The sequence below is a fragment of the Pieris napi genome, chromosome 12 (genome assembly GCF_905475465.1).
Source record: "Pieris napi chromosome 12, ilPieNapi1.2, whole genome shotgun sequence".
Classification (NCBI taxonomy): Eukaryota; Metazoa; Arthropoda; class Insecta; order Lepidoptera; family Pieridae; genus Pieris; species Pieris napi.
In genome coordinates, this window is record NC_062245.1 from 1,835,029 (window position 1) to 1,856,893 (window position 21,865).

At 32.7% G+C, this 21,865-nt stretch overlaps 1 protein-coding gene across 2 annotated transcripts in view; it reads left to right on the forward strand.

Moving 5' to 3' along the window:
* Positions 1-21,865, forward strand: part of LOC125054274 — a 183,617-nt gene that overhangs the window by 93,623 nt on the left and 68,129 nt on the right. The window lies entirely within an intron of this gene.

The window sequence follows — 21,865 nt, forward strand, 5'->3', positions numbered from 1 at the left end:
GGTAATAAATTTCACGTTAACATTCCCATATTTGCAAGTAATAAAAATATGGTTTTTGTTTGAGCGTCATTACGGGAAGATGAAAGGTATTTACGACATGATACTTTCATTTAATGGCTCAATCGTAAATGATCGCATTGTAGGTCCTGAATCGGAAATTACAGCATATTACTGTATAATTACCATGACTAATATAAACCTTTATTCAGATAAACCATCGACATAAATTATGAAAATGTTATTTTGTCTACAGTACATTTGCCTCTTTCTTTGAAATTTAATCGTATCAAAGGTTGAGCAGTATCAAACTCTTTATTCATATAGGTAAACAAGTACACTTATGAACGTCAGAAAAGAAGTTAAATTAATTGTAAATTTACCAAGTTACATAGATACGTCTCTCAAATACATTAGTTACCGTTTAAAAAATCTGTCACTGGACGGAATTGTTTATGCAATATTTAAAAGGGAACTAATTTTAATATACGAGAAGTTATTATGATCAGTATAAAAAAAGAATGGGCAGTTATTTTTGCTATAATTGCTGGGTAAATTTGTGCTACAGTAAACGAAAAATAGACGTAAAAAAACAATTGGCTAGGTATTTCGTCTTACAATGTCAGGACTGAATATACGTAAGCAGACTAGTAAACAAATGTCTGGTAAAAATTATGGAATGGGCAGTTCGGCAGTTTTAGGTTAGGTTTAGGATGGCCGACTCGTAACTGCCCATTAAACTGCTCAGTATTTATTATATGATCCATTTTATAATTTTTACGGCTCATTTTTGTATGGGATTTCAAACAAAACAATAATATTGGAAGTCTTAAAAAAAACCAGCACTACAACCTCTTTCGGCCTGGCCTCAGATTTCTGAATCGGTTTCATGATCATTTTTCAATCTAATAGACAAGTGATCCGCCTCCTGTGCCTCACACGCCGTCGACTTTTTGGGTCTAAGACGGGTCGGTGTCCTCACGATGTTTTCCTTCACCGTTCAAGCGAATGTTAAATGCGCACATAGAAAGAAAGTCCATTGGTGCACAGCCGGGGATCAGACCTACGACCTCAGGGATGAGAGTCGCAAGCTGAAGCCACTAGGCCAACACTGCTCACACACACATTGGAAGTCTTACCTTTCTTTTAATTGTTGCCTAATATAACTTACGAATATAGAAGATGCCGTAATGTTCCGATCTGTTGATCCTCAAGGTGCAATTAATTTCCTTTTGACATCGCATTCACAGAAGACAAGTGAATTGAAGTTTTGTTTCAGCGTAACGGACACAAATTTCCGTTTCGTATAATTCACATTGCGTTTCAATTGTGAGAAATGAGAATATATTGTGATGCTCCGACTTTTCGAGTATGATTTGTGGATATCTCGTCACATTGTATGAATACGATAATTTATTACATTGAACATAAAAAAAATTTTAATTCCACAATTTGACTGGTTTTAGTGATTTTTATCTAACAGGAGGCTCAACTGATGTTAAGTTATACCGCTGCCCTTGGATACTCATGTTGTCAGAAGCCTCGCAAGCGCGTTGCCGGCCTTTTTAGGAATGGTACAGTCCACGTCTTTGTTTGTATTTTTATTAAAATTTCATTAAATTTACTATTTAAATTTCATTAAATTCACTATTTAAATTTCATTAAATTCACTATTTAAATTTCATTTATGATTATGATAACAGCAGTTTTTGCTGCATACCAACACCATGTGGAACCAGCTGCCCACTAAAGTATTTCCGAACCAATTCAACTTAGGGTTCTTCAAGAAAAGCGCGTAACAATTCGTAAAATGCCGGCAGTGCGCTTGCGAGCCTTCTGGCAATATGAGTCCATGTTTCACTGAACATCATACATAAAAAAACAAAAAGAAATTCTATGTAAACAGAAAATTATAAAAAAATATTACTTTTGAAAGCTAGAACTTATATTGATACTGAAAATTTAGTTAAAAGTTTGCTTATTTGAATTTCACAGGAATGTAATTTTTTTTAATGTTTTTAATATCAGTATAACTATCAAGCGTTTTATTTTGAATTTATGAAATATATAAACACGGCAGCAAGGGCCAGCATTATTCCTTATTAGATCTCTTCCAAGCAATCCGTGCAAAAAAAAACATAGGCGAAATATCGTAAAAATACTAAAAGTTATATTCATCACTAACCAAAATTTTTCGCATAAATCATATTTCCCACGCAGTTGCGTAAAGTGTAAACAATGTAAGGGGTAATAAATAGAAGAATTCCAGAATGATCGTCCGACACGCTAACGACTGTTGTAAACAAGCTCAAGTGATGTACAATCAAAGTTTCTCTGCATATTTCTTGGAGTATTTCGGAAATTGCGAACGAACCGTTACCCGGGAGTTTCAACCCCTTTATTCAGTTTAATCTGTCCTATAATTTGTTCTTATAACGTTGATTGAGCATGAGACCCACTCAATCCCTTTTCACTCTGTCACTTATTCTTAATGGCTGTTTAATTTTCTGAAACTCTCATAAAATACTTTTAAAGAATAATACTAAAGAATTCTATTCAGTTTAAAAATCTAATGAAAAATATGCTGAAGAATTAATTCAAAAAAACTTTGTTTTTAAACAGATGACATTCGCGCTCAGAACTAAATCACATAATTAAGTGGATACTCTTTCCGGGAATCCATAGACAAATGCCAAATAAATCCACCAAGATCTGTCAACGGTTCGACGAAAACGTATTCTAAATTCAAAAGTTTGTGTATGGAACGTTTATTAACTGCCAAGCGGACATGCTAAAACAGATGTTCTGTCTTCACTTGACGGATAGGTCAGGCGAGGTCGGACGCCATCTTGCGAGATTCCCGCCAATCGGCGCGTCCCCGGGGTGCCTGTCAACGGAGCGAGCGAAACAATTACCGGGATCGTGACTTTGTGTATACGGCGGGTTAGCTGCAATCTGAGATGACTTTTTAAAAATCCCTCTGGAACTTCTAAAATTTTGAGGGTTTCTTTAGTGCTTTAGCGGCGATGTCGGTGATTGGTGTGTCCCTTAAGGGATATCGTGGCGGGGAACTTGTAGCTTATTAGTAGGGAATTTCCTTGATGACTTTGTGGGCGATACAAGAAATGGAAAAAAGATTTGATAGCATAGATTTTAATGATGCGTTGTTATTTTGAATCTATTGTGGTGTATATATTTTTGGTAAAAACTGTATTATCACTACATAGTATAAAACAAAGTCGCTTTCTCTGTCCCTATATCCCTATGTATGCTTAAATCTTTAAAACTACGCAACGGATTTTGATGCGGTTTTTTTCAAATAGATAGAGTGATTGAAGAGGAAGGTTTATATGTATAATAACATCCAATAAATAGTGGAGAAATACTGTTATTTTTGAGGTTTCTAATGTGATGTAAATAAAGACATTTGTTCCGCTTACATTGCAAACTCAGGCTGATCCCTACGAGATTTATCAACATAATGTACTAAGTATTGTACACATTGAAAAGGTCTATTTAGTATCAGCATTGCACCCGTGCGAGGCCGGGGCGGGTCGCTAGTGTAATTCATGATTTTTTTTTTGACTAAAAATGTATAGGCCCTAGTTCGAACGCACGTCTTAGTTAGGATTATCTTTTAATTTTTCCAGCTCCACATTATCAGCTAAATCATCAAAACCGTTGGCCGCTCTCCTATAATTACAGCGTGATCTGATCTTCATAACAACAGAATTGCAGTATACATTTAACTAGCGGTCTTTCAATCTAAATGCACCTGTTTGGGTTCGCCCGGTATAATGAAGACATTTCGGTTCCTCCGCAGGTGTGTGACTTCCAGTCCGAGACCCAAAATCGACGGCTCATTATGTTGTTTAATTCATTATGCGCTTTGTTTTCTTCAATCGTTTTTTATCTGTCCCGCGAATAAGTTTATTGTCTCTACCACAATTTATTGTTGAACGGGCCTAAATAAATCGTGTCCTGACTTTAACATATGTAGGTAATTAAGCTGTTAAGTTTTTCAAATGTTATATGACTATCTTTGTTCGAGTTTTATTCCTTGATTGTGTTTTTTCGAAGGCACAAGTGGTGATCGTTTTGCGTTCCTATCTCGATTACAAAGTTACGGTATTCGATTTACAGTTGAGGATTGGAATCGAACGTGTGTCGTTGAAAATTTTGAATCGAAGTATCACTGCGGCTGGGTTCATTTTCGTTCAGCTTAACACTTTCTAGGAATGGCCTATATTAACGCCTTTAAGATAATGCGAGGCTACGTTTAAAGCTATTCTATTTTACGGGAGATTCAACTTTATTTAGAAGGCCGTATGTATTATTTTCCGTTGAATTAAATTGGATTAAAATAAAAATTCAACGGTTCCTGATTAGATGATTATCAAAGTAGTTGCATTTGAGAACGATTACATTTTATATGGTAATTGAATTGTAATATAAGCGTTGGCTTTCTAGTTCATTATTATTACTTACAGAATGATCCAGATGAAATCTTCGAAATGAATTATTAGGGAACTAATTGGTCATTAAATCAATAACGAAGCTTGCTTAAAATTTATATTTTAAATTAATAATAGAATTTAATCTTAACTGTTCTATCATTTATATATTGATATTACAAATTTACTCCTCTTTTCGCCCTATAGATACGTGTTTTTGTTTGAATTGTTCTAATATTGTTTTGTTGTTACATTTGGTTACATAAGTATTAATGTTTTCTGTAAATGTATCAACATAATAATTTAGTTATCTGCTGCATTGTTTTTTATAACACCATGCGCCTATTTTATTTTATTCTAGGTAGGTACATGGTCTTCACATATCAATGTAATCAAAGTATACAAAATGTTGTGAAAATAATTTAAAAGAGTAGGTAGGTAGTTCTATACACATTTTTCTCCATACCTACCTTTTGGAATAACTAGCCCCTAACTTTGATTTGTAAAAAAATTTCTTTGAGATTTTCGACTTTCAAAAGTGCCTTTTAAATAGGCCTAGTCGAGATAAATGATTTGACCTTGACTTTAAAAATTGATAACAGTGTGTGTTTTGTATCCGTTAGGGTTACATATTCTTAAAAATATACAAATGTTTTAACTTAGAGATAAATCATAATAAGAGTTAATATATAAACTTTCTAGTCTATGAGCTCTAAACAGGAGATTAAAATCAAAACTGCACGAAATATCCCATATTGAAAGTAAAAAAAACAGACAATAGACGCGGCAGATGCACCCAAGGACTGCACAATTAATTTCTTATATAAAATAACATCTCTATCCCGAGGAAACCATTTCTCCGAATTTGACGTGTTATAAATTTGTTTTTTTTTTCGGACGCCATATGCTTGTGATGTTTTATTCAATTCTTGGACCACTTGTTTTAAGGTTTGTGGTTTACGTACAGCTGGTTTGGACAGGAATAGATTACGCGTCGGTGTTACTCAGATACATTCTTATAAAACTTTATGATTTTCCTTCTGCTAAATTTGTACTATGAGTATGTAGAATGAATTAAACACCTTTTTAATTTTTTGCGTGTTGTTTCAACGAGAATGTAAGTGCGTGCTCCTGTTTCACCATGCCTACTGCTGATAGAGGACAAATCTTTGTTTTTATTTTTTTTATTATTATTAATTGGCTATTAATTACTTAAGATGTCACGCGGAAAACGTTGTAATGGTTGCAGGTCCTTACAAACTTTTTGTAAAATAAAAAACTTGGCTGTTAAAAAGAGTGGCGGAGAGTTTATTGCCAGTTCTTCTCGTCCGTTCTACGCCCTTGATTTGAGATCTGGCAGTAAATGTGAAATTAGAAGCATTTAGCATTTAATTATTTAGCATTATTTTAAATTCAGGTATTTTTTTAAAAATAAATAGTAGGTATTGACTATAGTATATAGAAGAAGAGTAACGGACTTTTTATTATTTTTTAAATATATCTGTTCGCCATTTTATGACAGTCTACAGTAAAAGAAATACAGACTGTCTAAATTATATTAAAATTATATACCTTTTGCGACTTAACAGCAGTGTTCATTTCAAACTTAAAGGCCGGAAACGGACTCGCGAGCTCTCTGCTATTAAGAGGGTTAATGGGCGGCGGTATCATATCAGGTCAGCCTCCTGCCGGTTTCTATAAAAACCCAATAATTTAAAAATCTGTATTTAGTTGGATATATTTATATATATATAATTGTCTAAGAAATTTAACTTAATAAATTGTTAAATTTTGATAATTTTAACGAAAACAATCAAGACCAACCGTTGTAAACACTACTACAGGTAAAACTTAATACAAGTTTTAGATTAAAATAAAACTTAAATATTTGTTTATATCATATAAAACAGTCAAACGTCAAAAACTTCGCAGAGCTTCGAGCTTTTAAAGTCTTGAAATCTCAAGTTGATTATTGAATAATCTTGATTTTTCTTTAATATCACTCATGCGAGAAGGGCTTGTCAAAGACAAAAGCCTTTTTACATATTTTCAATAAATATTTGCGGTAATAAAGCCGAATAAAGCGAACCTAATTTAATATCACCACACATTTAATTAAATATTGGATAAATTCATGTCAATTACTCTTAATTACACAAATTACGCATGTTATAATATTTTATTGACAATTTATCATTAATATTAATTATTGAATTTATTATATGCATATTAAAATGTGCAGTCCATTTAAATGTATGTAATGTATGTTGATTCTTTTTACTTAAACACTAAATTGTTTATTTTAATAAATTCTATACATTACACATTGAAATAAATAACTAACCTTAACATAAACTAAAATATATTATCAAAAGCTTGAATTGCTAGACTAATTCTTTGTCCGAGGTAGCTTCCAGATCTTCGGTCTCCTGTGATGTCGACTAACCTTTTTGTTAATTCTTTATTTAATATATAATTATAGTTTTACTATCATGCTCAATTATATAGTTAAATGTTTCTCTTGGTTATATATAAATAAATCAATGGCGATACAACCTTTTAAGACTGGGCCTCAGATTTCTGTATCTGTTTCATGATTACTTGTCAATCTAAGACGCAAGGAGATGACCAGCCTCCTGTGCCTGACACACGCCGTTGACTTTTTGGGTCTCGGCAAGCGGATTTCCTCACGATGTTTACCTTCACCGTTTGAGCGAATGTTAAATGCGCACATAGAAAGAAAGTTCATTGGTGCACAGCGGGGATCAAACCTACGAACAGGAGTGCACGCTGAAGCCACTAGGCCAACATTATCTAACATATAAAATTCTCGTGTCGCGGTGTTTGTGGTTAAACTCCTCCGAAACGGCTCGACCGATTCTCATGAAATTTTGTATGTCTGAGAATCGGACATCTATTTTTCATCCCCCTAAATGTTAAGGGTAGTCCACCCCTAAATATTTTTTTTTAAATTTTTAGATATTTTTTTCTATTTTTATTTTTTTATGATACAGTATTAAAAAATACATACAACCCGTAACTTTCCCCCTCTACGATCAACCCCTTTTTTTATTATAAATGATATACATGGCAAAACGACGTTTGCCCGGTCAGCTAGTTTTATATATATTTAATATAATATTTAAGTGCTTATAATTATTTTTATTTAGTAAGCTCTCAGTAAAAAGAAGTGTTGATATCACGTCATTACAAAAGGCCACTTGTTGACTATCAAGAAAACAATGAAACAGAAACAATATACCGAGACACTTTTTGGGTTGGTTTGGGTAAAGCCACTAGGCCAACACTGCTCTCTCAAAAATTAAATACATTATAAATACATTTATTTCATAGAAAATTACAAATCTAAAACGAAAGAATCGTTTAAAATTGATCAGTGAAGTAGTCAAATAAAATTAAAAAGTTCAAAACTAATTTTCGTTATTATACATTGTTTAATGAAGCGTATTAACACTAAAGGGACAGATGGTCAAATCTACCCGACTGATCGATTAAAGAAATCCCTATTCACATCAAATCAACAAATAGGGACGGTTGACAAAGGTATAGGCGAACTTGCCACAATAAAGCGATTTGTGCGTGTAAATTTTTATAGAATTCGTTTGGGGTCATTGTGATCCGAATGTGACTGGGATGTTACGGAATGGAGGAATGTAATGGTCATATTATTATTATGTTACAAATGTCTTGTCATTTTTGACGTTGCAACTATAGGAATAGTTAGGAAATAAAGATGTTTTTCCTTGAAGTATATATCTAATATATAAAATTCTCGTGTCACAATGTTCGTTCCCATACTCCGAAACGGCTGGACCTATTCTTATGAAATTTTGTATGCATATACAGTATGTCTAAGAATCGGCTACAATCTATCTTTCAAACCCCTAAGTGATAAGGGGTGTTCACATCAATTTTTTTTTTTAAATTTTTAGACAATGAGATGAATGATGATACAGCATACAAAAATACATACAACCACTAATTTTCAATACTCATCATCAACCCCTATTTTTATTAATGAAGATAGTTATTTTTATTGAACTAAAAATTTGTTCCTAGAAATAATACGAGTACCAAACTTACATACATATTATATATGGTTTATATACATATAAACCATAATACATGGTTGTATGGTGCCTCTCGGACTGCTAAAAGTTGCTAGTCCGGCTCCGAAATCTGTATTTATTCTTTGCCTTTAACCAATTACTTCCTGTGACTAGACCACGTAAGATTCATAGTCGAGGCGTGAAGTAGATTTCTTAAATGCTTTACTGGTTAACCAAATCAAAGTAAATTTAAGTACAACATAACACTTGAAATGTTATTTCGAATGAAAAATCTCTTGTATATTACACTTATTGCCAACTAATTGAGAAAAAATTTGAATACAAAAATAGACAAGCATTTTCTTTATAATAAGAAGCAAACATACTTAGCTTAATTTATATGTCTTAGCATATTTTAAATATTTCTATCATAGTTAACTAGTAAGTTATTATATTATAATACAATAAGTATGATATGTCCCAAAACAAGCTGTGTATTTATATGTAGAATAAAATAGCATCGAATAATCTCGCAGTAATATTTTCATTATTATTACCTGTAAACGCTATTTCCCTATTGTTCGCTGCCTCTAAATTACCTAATAAACATCACAGAACAGCTCAGCATCAGAGCAATTTATGCACAATTTACACACCAATACACAAAATAACGGACAGAACATTCGTGTCACAGATAACTTAAGTATTTTTACGATGATAGTTAACTTTAACGACACCAAGTCCTGTGGGGAGGTTTATATATAGAGTATTCAGTGCAGCGAAATTCACTTGTCGTTCTTAGAACTAGAAATCAGTATTGACAGTTAACGACTGACATGTAATGACTAGCCTATAAAACTCATCGTCATGCATGTCAAGTTGGCGCGAAAAAAGAAACAAATAACAAATGTCAATTGTCATAGTTTTTTGTTTGTAGTAGTCTGTGATGTGTTCAGTTCGACAAACGCCGCCAAAATAAAAATTTTAAAAACAAAGGTTAAAATAATCGAAACACAAAGCAATGTCGGCAGAACCTCATCATCAGGTCCTGACTTATTTATATCACTTGCCTAGAAAGACAGTATTTTTAATACCGCTGGAAGTCTTTGGGTAACTGGAAACACACCAAAAAGATTGGTTGAAAAGATCCAATATCAGTAATCAAAGTCGAAGCAAAGCTTATTTAAATTAACTTTTTACTTTATTGGGTTATACCTCGAAGACCCGGCGAACTCGGGAAGTCCTTTTAAAGTGAAATATTAAAATCTAAAAATGATTCGTACTTTTAAACTAAGTACACGTAGCTATATAAACTAACATAAAATGACTAAAATAAAATTAATGTTATGCTGTTTTTGGTTGTGTTTTATAGCGAATTTCTTCTACTATAATTTACCTATATTACCTATATCATGAAAAACCAAGGTTTAGTTAGATATCTGAACAATATAATAGGCATTAATTAATAAAGTTTCTTATTTACCAGGCACGGCATCTCTTTCATACTTTCAAACCGACTTGTTTGTACTTTTTTGCCTCCGTCACAGCTCCTACGAGTGTGCAGTGTGCACCGATGTCAAATAATTCGTATTGGCATTGAAAATTAAAAAACTAAAAATAAGCCTCTTATGATCAATCTGTCACATACCTACATAATATTAAAAAAAAGTGCGTGCGTACAAAGTAAGAAGAAACTTCTTTGGGAAACTATTTTTTAAGTCTTGTTCATATAATAACGGCACCGTTTTTCTAGAAAACCTAAGCTTTAGAGGAAGAGAAAAAGGAAGATAAGTTAGGGATTTAATAAATTTAATTGTCATTAAAATATTAACTGTCGAAAATTAATACAATTTTTTATTTATTTATTTCTTCGATAATTAAAACACGAGGCATTTTAATTTACAATTCGTCATTTGAGATTTCAATAAATTATATTGCATACAATATAAAATATGTATTACTAATATTTCATAACACGAATTTTTAATTTTAAAAATAGAATTTCTATAAGGTAATTCACCCTTCTCACTCTCTCTCAATGGGTCTAAAAAATTACCTTAATGCGCCTAAAGAAGTTTCCACTTCGATAAACTAATTAACATCTTATCAATTCCAAAGAATATAAATAATAAATATTGGGATTCTATTTTTTTTAAGGAATACACTCGTCAGACTCAAAACATCTTCTGTATTAAAAATAAAAAGATAGCGAACCATCTGACGTGCAAGTCATCACGACAAGTGGGATAAACAAATTTTACGACCCAAAAAGGTTTTACTATTCATTTTTTCTGACAATCGTAAACTATTGTTTGGATGACATATGCTAGGCGCCGCTTTAGGCCTAAAACAACAAAATTTAGCGCCACGTTTATGTTCTGTATCAAGTGCTTTTGTTGAACTGTTAGAAAATAAAGAAGCTTTTGCTCTTTGAAGATTTGTACAGTTTATTTATAGAAAGTTGTATAAGTTTTATTCATTTAAATTTCGAATTGTTTGTACTTTAAGAAGGAATATTTGATTGAGTAGGGATGCCTTCAAATTTAATGACGTGGAATAAGTGATACATGTATCTTATGTTCCATAATAAACATATTTTTATTTTTATTGACCTGATAACGTCTTTAAAATCGTTTTAGTCGGGTGACATGTTCAGAAACTTGTGTCACACCAAAACCTCACGAGCGCGATCGCAGGTATAACGAGAGAGAGACGGACCGATCTCCCGTCTCATCTCGAGCGCTGCCAGTCATTCCGTGAATGTATGAAGAAAAATATATATCATAGTCGAATAAGTAAACTTGTCATTTTACACCCGAAATTTATCATCAAAAGTGTGAATAAAACGATAGATGTAATTTAAAATTTGAAAAAATTGTTATCTTCATTAATTCCTTACTTCCCAAAAACTTATATCACCAATAAGACGTTATCACGTAAACATCTCGATCGTAAACCTACTTTACAAACAACCAATATTTTTTTATTATAATTTTGACTTTGTTTCATCCAAATTACTTGTAAGGTATTTTGTTGAAAACTAACATAGGCGCGAAAGTAAACGCTTATATTAGTATAATAAACAAATGACGTCTGGTATTACCTACTCTACTATTTCTCTGTAAAATCTTAGATATATAGTAAACAATTAAGTGGGTTTCAAATAATTATAACATCATCTCCTAACCTATAAGCGTTTTATAACAATTCCGTAAAATGGAATCGTTGTAATAAACGAATATATATACGAATAAACGTAACATTTACGGAAATGTCAAATATGTTTTTGACGTACAAAAGTCACACTTAGCGCTAAGTATCGACTCAGTTTAACTCCTATTAGGAGTAAAATCCGCTACAAGTTAGGTTACAACGTGCAGATAATCCCTAATGCTGCTAATGCTTAGTGCGGACAAGAACAAATAGATTCGCCTCTCGAAGGTAAGCTTGTTATCAAAGCTTAAACGTTACAGTTAACAGCGACAGTTCAAGTTAAGTCGCAAAGTCATTACGCTTCCTAGTACGTTACTTGAAACTAAGCCAAACGTAAATGGTTAATTAGTGTATATCATTTTGTATGGTTTATTATAATACGCGAATATCATATAGACACAGTAAAGATTCAAACAGGTTTTATTTCTTTTAACCAGTCCCAAAGTAGTTAAGAAGTAAAAGTAAAAAAAAAACTTTCATGAGCAAATCGGGGCGTATATTAGTTTCAGGTTTACTGATTTTCTCTGTAAGCATTCAAATGATAAAATGGACATACGCTACGGAGGGATTCAAGTCTCATTGCAACCGAGCTCTCGACTGGAATCATCAAAATGGACGCCCAAAGCAGACCTGGCAACGAAGTATCATTGCAGAGGCGGAAGAAGCTCAATTGACGTGGAGTGAAATTAAAAGAGCCGCCCAGTACCGATCAGGCTGGTATTCAATTCTGGATGTAGCTGTTGAATGATGAATGAAATAGAAAATAAATCTAAAGCGTTAATATTATTATCACTGTATACAATATATTAAAATCAACACCTAAAGCGATTTTTTAAAAACTCATCGACGCGTTAATCCTCTACTAATTTACTGGATCATCAATCATTTGGAAAAAAGTAAACCATATGCCGAAACCTTTACAAATCTTTACCTGAACGGAGACTAAGAAAAAATTCTAACAAAAAAAGCTGACAATACAGTAACTATGATATCTCTATCTATGGCCTACAAATCGATATACAGGGTGTACTAAAAGGGACAGGCACCGGTCTTTACTATAGGAGGTTACTCGAGCATATCTTGTTTCGTTTTAAATATATTTAACAGACAACAAAATACATATAAATTACACAAATTAGACTTATTATTCTGTGACTTGTGTTGTGAAGTCCCGTAATTAATGGGCCATATAAACCTGCGTGTGTTTGGAAAGGAAAGCACATAGAAACAATTTATTTTTCCGAGAATGGAGTCGAGCTTATAACCAAGCCGAAGAGTCGCGGTAAGAAACGATTACAGGCGTTTAGTAGAAAATATACAAGAGCAAATATTTCGTATTAGAAGTTCATGTTAGAGACAGACTTAAAGTGTACTTCAAGATAAAACATTATATGTATAACAATAATGGGATTTATACGAAATCACGTACACAATTTTGCCCCTTATTTTAATAACACTCTGTATTCTTGCGTTCTGAGAAAACCCGGAGAATTTGTTGCAAATAATTCTGAGCGAGGATTTAATAATGTGTGGACATTATTATATTCTGTTGGCGGACAAAAAATTCTATCTTTTTGCGTTAACAAGTAGCTTGTTTGTCTAGTTTCAATAAAACCGCTGTCATTAAACGAAAACTTAACATTTAAACTTATATTTCTTATCAATATTTACGAACTGTTTAAATCGTTACGTATTTGAAGATGAACTTCTTTAATCTCCTTTAGCAGCTATATATTGCCGAAAGTATCTACTCCTTTGAACCTGTCTGTAATATTCCTATTTTCTATAGTTGTAAGTTAATAAATTGATTAAGGGTAGAGTATTTTGTTTTCGATTTGATTATGTTCTTTGTTTTCCTTTTATTTTTGTTATATATGGGCTCCATCCTTGTAGTTAGTAGTTCTTGCACTCTGAGTACCATTTGCAGCTGATACATTTATTTCGTTGTGTATAAAACCAATAAAAAATATATATATTATAGTTGTCTATTGTTTGCAATTACAAGGCCTCTTCTGACCCTCGAACATTAAATTCAAGCAGGAACACAGCATCATACACCTTTTATCTATCAATAAGGAACTAAACGATATTTGTGGATAGACGGTGGTTAATGAGTTCTAAATACTTATGGAGAATTTAAATTTAAGTTTCAGAACAAGTAGCCAGCAGTATATTGTAGAAAAAATATTTACTTAGTAATTAAATCACATTATTATGTGCACCCAATGACTTGGGTTCGTAGCCTTTGACTGATATTGTATCTATAGCTTCAAGTTCGTTCGGCGAATCGATGGCCAGCTTTTAAATAAATTATTAAGATTGCTATTGTTATTATTATTTTCACGCTTGAATTGACACAGACACGATATCATTATACCAAATTATAATTTATTTTATCACCGTTTGGCAACGCCCCATTGACTGGGTATCTTCAAAATTCTTGCATTCAAAATAAGCCAGAAGACGTTATCTCTACCTCAAGGGTAAACTTGACAACTTATTTCCGTCTAAATTTTATTTAGGGTTGTGAAAAATATTTTGCATTGCACATCTGACTTTAGTAGGTACTACAAATAAATATTAGTTACATAAATGCGATGACAGGTAAACCAAATTTATTTTATGTATCAAGTATATCAAGTCAAGATTTCTTACAGCTATTAAAAATATTGATTTTCCTTACAACTTGTTATTAAATGTTCATTCTATTTGCGGTAACAATACGGCGAAGACAAACATCGTGAGGAAACAGATTACTAGATCTTTATATATATAATTCTTCTGTGAGTGTGTATGTCACTGAACTTCTCTCAAACGACTGGACCGATTTTGATGAAATTTTTTGTTTGTGTTCAAGGGGATCTGGGAATGGTTTAGATTCACAAATCAGCCCGCCCGATGGCGCTGCAGTCGGTAGGACTTTGCTTTACTAATTGCTTGAAATATCATGCAGGACAACGTCTGTCGGGTCCACTAGTTAATTTATAAAATTGTTATAGTGACATCCCTTATCGCTTGCGCATGAAGTGTGAACGCCGAACGGCTACAACGGCAAAACAAATATTTTTATCGGCTGGGCTTCTAGGAATATAGATTCTTATCCTTTAGAGGTTTTAACGATACCTGTATTTTTTTTAATTCGACACTTGTCAAGATATAATAATAGATGACTACTGATGTCTTCTTTGGTCTGCCGCCTTGACCTACGGTGATGAAACGGCCAGTTGCATAGTGGTAGGTCTCTCGGAATTGGAGGTTATAAAAATCACTAATTGTTTGTGCATATTTATGTGGATGATATCTTGATAAAATGAGGTGAAAAGATCTTATACGATTTATATGTAGACTTCTCTTAGCAATCTTATCTTAGCTTGCTAATGATCGGCACAGTGATACATTTTTGCTATTTGGTACATAGAGAAAAATAAAATACATGACAATCACTAAACTAATTTTTTTTTTATTTCCAAGTGTGATAAAGCAACTATGGATATCCAGACCTAGCTCCTTTAGTTTTTGCCAAAATTTAATTAGTTTTAGTTAGTACTTAGGTTTTTATTTCGTGAAGTGTCTATATGTAGCATAGCAAAATGTTCCATATGTTGATATGTAGGTACTAAAAAGGTAGGCTCAGTATAAAATCATATTAAGGCGAGACGAATTCGCGAGGGCACTAAGTAATTTATTAATATTATTTCACCTCGCTGGCCATCACTATGTACGTTATACATTGGCGTTTATCTATCAGCGATAACTAAATTAAAACTGATGGGTGCAGCAAGGGATGAATACATGTTTAACAATGTCTGAATCATCGCTTGACATTCCAATGACAGCCCTGGGAGAACTATTTGCAAAGTATGAGTAATCCTGTCACTATCAATGCGATAAGAGGTTTTTGCTCTTTTTGCCTACAGACCGTTATATCGGTTTTACTAACGATATGACTTCAAACTTGAAACTTAAAACGATTGTAAATATTTCCGTTGCTTTGCGGAACGACTAAAAATTCTGTGTAATTTTTTGAAAAAGAATTACAATTTGGGTAATATATTTACTAATTTATTTATAATAGTTAAGCTTTCAGGCGTTTTCATTTCGATTTGAGTGGGCTGTGGCGTCCAATTGACCCAAAATTGCACTGTTTATTTGTATTTTCGTTTAATTCGACATAATATAACAATATTGAAACTGAGTTATTCCATTGCATTTTTTTTAAATTCTTAGGTCAGATCCACCAATGGATGTTTCTGTCTCTAGGTATGCGCAATAAAATCTTCCTGGTATTGTAAATGAAAACGTCACGAAGAAAATCTTAATATATATATTTCTTGTGTGCGTGTGTATGTGACTGAACTTCTCCTAAACGACTGGACCAATTTTGATGAAATTTTTTGTGTGTCTTCAAGGGGATCTGGGAATGGTTTAGATTCACAAATCAGCCCGCCAGATGTTAAGGGTAGTCCACCCCTAAATTTTTATTTTTATTTTTTAGACAAAATTTTTAATTTCTATTTTTTTATGATACAGCATTAAAAAATACATACAACCCCTAACTTTCACCCCTCTACGATCAACCCCTATTTTTTTATTATAAATGATATACATGGCGAAACGACGTTTGCCGGATCAGCTAGTATCTTATATATGTGATCAATGATATTATGAAATGTGAGGCGAAAATCTAAACAGATTTAAGTGTCACTGAATTATTATTGTGTTATTCTTAAACTGAATTCTACGTTGTCACGCTTAAATTAGTGAAATATTTGTATGATCTTGTTGGTTGTCTTTTCAAATATGTGTATAATAAATAGGTACAACCATATGAGCAGTATACACTGGACATAGGACATATTCGTGTGTGAAAGCTAGAATATACAGGTCTGTAATTTTATATATCAGGGAGCGTTCAAGTATTACGTGACGAATTTTGGGAGTTGGGGGGTCATTTTGTAAAACGTTACGATGCGGGACGAGGATTGAATTACAATTGAGTTAATATTATTTTCGACTTACACCACATAATTGTAACTGAAGAGTCACTAGGTGGTCACGAAACGTTTACTATACTTGGGTACTGAAAAACGTTACGGCGAGTTACATGGGGGAGGGGGGGGTCTATAATCTCCAAAAATTGCGTTACGTAATTCAAGTATTATTCGCTCCCTCAAAGTGAACCGAGGTTTTTAAAAAGATAATAGAAATTACAGTGTTCCAATTTCAAACAATTCTGCGTATCCAATCAACGTTTCTAAAACTGATTCGGACAGTGTTAGTTCCGCGCATTGTTTGCGATGACAGATGTCATAACACGTCACTAAAGTTTGTATTCTTCCGCTAACCTATTTCCGGTGCGACGAAAAATAAATTTCAATTTAGAACTTGACCGATTTTGTTTTAGTAAAAGAAATCACACAAAGTTACCTACTGTATTATTCCTTTTACGTAGCATCGCGATCACAACTCTTATGTATTTGGAGGTAAAGGTATTTTTTTTGTAGTAGGTAGGTAGGTATAATTAATTGCTTGATACTGCTTTGAAATCGATCAATTATTTTAAAATTGATCATTTCTACAAATAATTTTAAACTGAACAAATTTTCGATTTGATCGTATTAACAGGTTTTGCTTATTAAGTATAAATATATACCGTATGCCCCAAAATTAAAGCCTAGTTTTGCATATTCGAATTTGGAATGTGTAATAATTGTCCCTTGCTCTAATCAGCACAGCGTTCGATAATTATTGTATATTCCCGTCATTCGTAAAGCTATGCTATTGTCTGCCAGAATAGCGAACGATAGTTTCATTGTCTAATGGACCCTTATTATTATAAAATCATATACGCAGATTCGCGTAGCAATTTGAGTGGTGAGATTGTAAAATGATGTCGCTCTATCTTTTAATTGTTATTGGACAGCGATAGTCCAATGACAGACATAGGACACGACGTGTTTCCGATTGACCAATGACAATCAAACGAAAGTATGGACACTTTCGTTTGATTGTCATTGTTTTTTTTTAATCGTTTCGTTCTTTTACGTTCTCATCTTCGTGATTGTTTGCTGTTTGAATTAGTCATAAAATCAGAATTTTAGTCGCTTACTATTAGAATTGTAAAGTAATTGCAGTTGATATAATAACGCAAATTCTCTCCGGAATTATTAACTCTTAGTGGGTCGCCTTAAGTAATTAGTATTGCTAATGGAACTTAGAGGGAAGAGGCTCAACGTTCTTGATTCTTTTTTCAGTATTTAAATTTCCAATGGATTACTTAAAAAGACTCGAACATATTTGTCCAGTGCAGTAATTGCTGACCGTTAAGATTTATCTAAAACTTCTTTAATTAAAAGTAAAGCAAAGAAACTGTAACATCAAGTTAATAATAGACTTATCAAGATAACAGGCTGTTATTAAATGTTGCGATATTAATGCTATTATGTTGTAAAAACTCAAAAATTAATGAAAACGAAATACTTAGTAAATTTTTTAAAATGTATAAATTAAATAAATTTTCCCATAGGGGCACAGGAAGTGCCAATTGGGTTACTAAAAACAGATACTTCCGGCTTATTTTAATTTGATTGGATTACAATCAACATAAATGAATGGAATAAAGCTTAGAACCCTTCATTGTTGCTTTAAACAAGGTTAGTTAGAGTTGGTTGTGGTGAGAAGTCACACACACAATAATTATCGAACACACGTTCTTAAAAGCAACTGAGTGGTCGGACTTATATGACAAAACAATTGTTTTTCCGGGAACCGAAGCTAGGTAAACTTAACCGTCGAAACCAACGTAATATCTTTAGAATTGTATTTACTATCTAAAATATTTCGATAGTATATGTCAAATGAACACGGCTGATGGAGCTTTATGAATATTATGTATTCAATACATTCAAATCTCGTAAATGTTAAATTCAATCCTTCGCTTAACTTAACTTATATTCTTGTTATTTTTAACTGTTTCTTCTTCGGTATTTTATCAACAAATAACCGAGGTTTTCATGAAAATAGCGTACGTGACCTTGAAGGCGGCCAATATTGTGGTTGTTCACCTATGAACGGTCCAAATAAAATGTCTGACGTAAAATTTACAATTACTGCAAGTCCTCAAACCAACGAAGGAGAACTGGCTAGAAACTCGCCGCCTCCCTTTTAAGCCTTTTTATTCGCCACGTTTTGTTTTTTAAGATGCATGCATCCACTTGATATGTGGACTTAACCTACAATTTTTTACGTTTTTATAAAAAAAAAACGCTCCCTCGTAACATATGTATATAAAATATTACAGAACTATTAAGATATTCACCACAATCAAACAATACTGAGTGGGTGTTAAATCTGGTAATGTTCTAACGTAGCGATAAAAAGCGTGATTTTATGATAGTGTTGTCGAAACATTGTTCATCTTGTGTGGTCACTGGCAGGCCTAATGGGCTCATAAACACCGATTTCCCGTTTTATCCTTTATTTCCTTATCAATAAAGGAAATATTGGCGTCATAATGATATACAGGCATATCTGCTGTAATCTCTGCTTATTATATTATTTGTTGGGTACGCTTTATTTTCAAGCTATATATGCCAATGCGATTTTTTAATTTAAAAAGTGTTATATATCTTATTCATGTACTTATGTATCAATTAACATCCATGGGACGATACAATAAGACGTACATTGATAAAAATTAAAATAACATAACATTGAATTTATAGTAATTTGGTTTGGATAGGATTTTGGGAGTAGTTTTTCCTAATTGTACCTTTGCTGCTATCTTTACAAATTAGTTAGTTTCGATCAACTGAAGCCAAATGACATGAAAAAAGCTAAAGGAACGTCATACCACTAGCTTCAGGTCCGACAGTTAAAAGTTAACTATCAGTTCAGATATAACCTCGCATTTGATTGAGGACTTATTCACGAGGCAATTGAAAATTTGTATTAAATAGGTATACATTAAGCTCATCGTGTTACTGACAGCTACCTACTAGGAGTCCATAAGATTGTTCAACTAGAGCGAAAGAAAAAGAATTGCTCCTGTCAATAACTTATCGATATAACATGGGGTGACAAATTACAAGTCTCCTAATGTAATTGTTTCCAATTGTATTCAAGATCGATCGTGGGACGTCGTGTCTATTGACTGTGTGAAAATTTTACAATTGTTTGATAAAGAAAATGTATTATCCCAATTAGACGGTGTTCCATAATAGTACACGTGCAACGTCGATAATTAATGTACGAGTAACGCACGGAGTATGTCATTAAAAAAAAAAAAATTAATATATTAAGGAGATCTTTTCTCATAAAGTGTAGGAGTTGATTGCTCATTGTAAATAGATTATGTAAACTCGTTAAATATGCAATTTGTAGTCTATAGGTAATTTTTGGATTGTCAAATGTTTTTGTCGTCAGATTTTAAAATTGTTGAAAATAAAGAGTTGCCACTTTTGGTTGATTCGGTCTACACCAAAAGTTGAAATTGAGTTGTATAGTTGAAACATAAATTATAGTACTTAATTATAACAATAGTACAGTACAGTAACTATAGTACTACATTACCGACTTAAATATTCCTAAGGAGGACAGTAATTACTTGATTTGTTGATATATTACCGAAGAAAAAAACAATTAAAAAAAAAACACTAGCACTCCGGGAGTGCCGGCAGAAGTGAAAACTTCAATATTAACGTTGTGTTTAATTATAAGTATAAAAGTACTATCATTTATGAGGTAGAATACAATGTTTATTTATTGCGCTATCGTACAAAAATATGACAATTTATAATATTATATCGTTATTTAAAAAACAAAAAATTATATAAATTATTATTATTTTTATTAGTTATTTTTGTTTATTAAAGCCAAGTAAGAGTTTTTCATCTAGTAATTTATAAAGTACTTACTCATTTTCTTTCACTACTTCATCATCACTTTTTTCATTAATAGATTCACTTTGTTCGATTTCCATAATTTAAACAATTCACATTTACGAATACACAACAGTGTATTTACTACACAACAGTCAAGCAATCAGCTGTCACCATCCTTGGATACGCGTGGGACGCTGTACACTCAGGCACGGTAGAAAGAGTGGGAGATACTAGTTCCTCTCCCTTCCCCTCGATCTTACGCTTTTTCGATCAGCATCACGTGACCCTGACGCAAGTTTGAAAGTTTTTACCCATACAAAAAAGTGCTCAGCGCCGCTAAAGAAGTTTTCACTTCAAAAACAAGAAGGAAAGTAAAGTAAGCGAAGGGTTTACAAGATATGAATGTATTGAATACATTATATTCATGAAGCTAGTCAAGTAGTGTGTCCGCGAAAAAAGGGTTTTTAAAAACTTAAAGTTAAAATGAATACAACCGGTCCGATTTGAGGTCCGTTTAATACTAAATATTACAAGTGTTCTATTATATTTATATCCTATTCTTAAAGGCCTACGTGACCGTTGTGCTGACACATTGTTCTCACGCTCTACAAGGAAACGTTACTTAGTAAGAACTAAGAGTGGTTCGTAAATCATGTAACAGCACTTCGGCTATTGAAATATAAAGGATCTTTGTACTACTATGTTGCAATGGTTTTTAGTTTATATAAAATATAATTATCCTATGGTGGTGACACACGGGATTATATAACTCCTCCCTCCTTAAGAGCGAAATTATCAGGGGATTGCACATGCAAATTCTGATTATTTCGCCACTGCAACATATTAATAATCTTATTTTTTATAAAAAACACAACAATTAGCAAAATACAATAAAAGAGTGCCTAAACTAATGCTTTTCACTTTCACTGAATTGCCCATTTCACTATCACTATCTATGTTAAGTTGTTTCAGCATGTAAGACATGTGTTGCAATTCACTAAGGTCCATTCCTTGTAAGTTTACTGGATTCTGATTTTCCTTAGAGTTCACTGGTGGCTGTAACTCCAGCAGCTTAATGGATGGGATACGTTCTGATGACATATTTTCTGTATGAACACTGTTGATGTAATTGATGTTGAGATCGCAGGGTTAATCTATAGTAATTATATATGTTCCCTTTATAGAGTTTCGGCTTATCTCATTTTTGCAATTCTTTTGAATAATGATTTGATTACGGGTGTATAATATT